The sequence below is a fragment of the Echinops telfairi genome, unplaced genomic scaffold (genome assembly GCF_000313985.2).
Source record: "Echinops telfairi isolate 266 unplaced genomic scaffold, ASM31398v2 ScPeMD7_6;HRSCAF=24_0, whole genome shotgun sequence".
Taxonomy (NCBI): domain Eukaryota; kingdom Metazoa; phylum Chordata; class Mammalia; order Afrosoricida; family Tenrecidae; genus Echinops; species Echinops telfairi.
In genome coordinates this window covers 14,241,545-14,242,969 of record NW_022103902.1, presented here as the reverse complement: position 1 = coordinate 14,242,969, position 1,425 = coordinate 14,241,545, and positions in this window count along the sequence as shown.

The following is a 1,425-nucleotide window of genomic DNA, read 5'->3' as shown; positions in this document are numbered from 1 at the left end:
GTTGGACTTCTATGTTTACATGGGTTTTTGTTTTCCTGCTGTTAGTTTTGTTTTGTTTTTTTCTCTTTGTCACATAGTTTGATTCTTTTCGGGTTGGTTTGATGCTGGTGCTAATGTAGTGGGTCATATGGGGGTTTGATTTTGTCAAAAGACGACCACCAAAGTAAACCTCAGCCGTGCATATCACGTGGACAAGCAGATGGATTCTGGGCACCTACTTACCTCTAGCTCCAATCCCAGAAACTTTGTTCTGATAACATGGCCCATCTTGATGATACTGGCCTTCAGGATATGATCACTGAAGATCAGGGTACAACAGCCAGGTGTGGTGAAGAGAGCAGATGGTGCCCGACTATCAATCAGAATAGTGTCTGGGGTCTTAAAGGCTTGTATTCAGACAAGCAGCCATCTGAGGGAACAGTCAACTAAGACCACATGGAAGAAGCACACCTGCTTGTGTGATTTAAAGGGTCTGGGGAACAAGACCTGGCCCTCTCCTGCTTGCTCTGTAGGGGCACGGCTCACATAAACTCACTTTTAGGACATTAAGGAAAGCCGGAGGGGCATGCTGCCATGGGGACAGCTCCTTAGAAACCAGTCCTAGACTGGAGATGAGGAGATACTCAGGACTCTTGTTCAAACCCCCAAGCCAAGAGATGTCAGGGAGGGTCTCTGGCTCACATGGAAGCCTCCCTTCTCTATTGGAAGCTATGCGCTCTGGTAAGTGAGTCAGAGAGAGGCACATAGTGTTATCAGAGCTGTCTGCTGTGGAATTTCCCCAGAGAGGAAGGTCCTGACACAGTAAGAAATAATACACACACTCAACACTGGAAAAAGACCCAGAGGTGAACACCCGAGAGAATTTTCTTCCTTGGGTCCCCAGGGGTACTCTATTAGAAGGATAGCTATGCATTTTCTTGGAGGAGGTCTGGTGGCATAGTGGTTAACTACAAGGCCAGTAGTTCAAAACCACCAGCCGCTTTGCAGGAGAAAAAAACTTCAACTTTCTACTCACTTAGAGCGAGTTACCTTCTCAGAAACACACAGGGGCAGTTCTACCCTGTTCTCTAAGGTCACTGCCCATGGGAATCGACTCGATGGCAGTGAGAGAATTTTCTTGCATTATAGAATCAGAATGCACATGCCAATGGACCTATGTTACAGAAACATCTCTCCCCTCTTCTCACTGCAGCTCTTGCCGGCAGAGGGTACTTTCACACGGCTTATCCATCTTTATTTACAACGGCACCCTTTAGTGGATCAGCTGGTGGATGCAGTTCCAATGTCTGTGGCCATGTCGTTTGGCTTCTCAGAAGCACATACGTGTGACAGTGGTACGGAAACACAGGAAGTGGACATTGCATACACAGGGGTTCTGCAGTATGCGTCCATTCTCACACAATACCAATTTTAGATTCTCAGGCA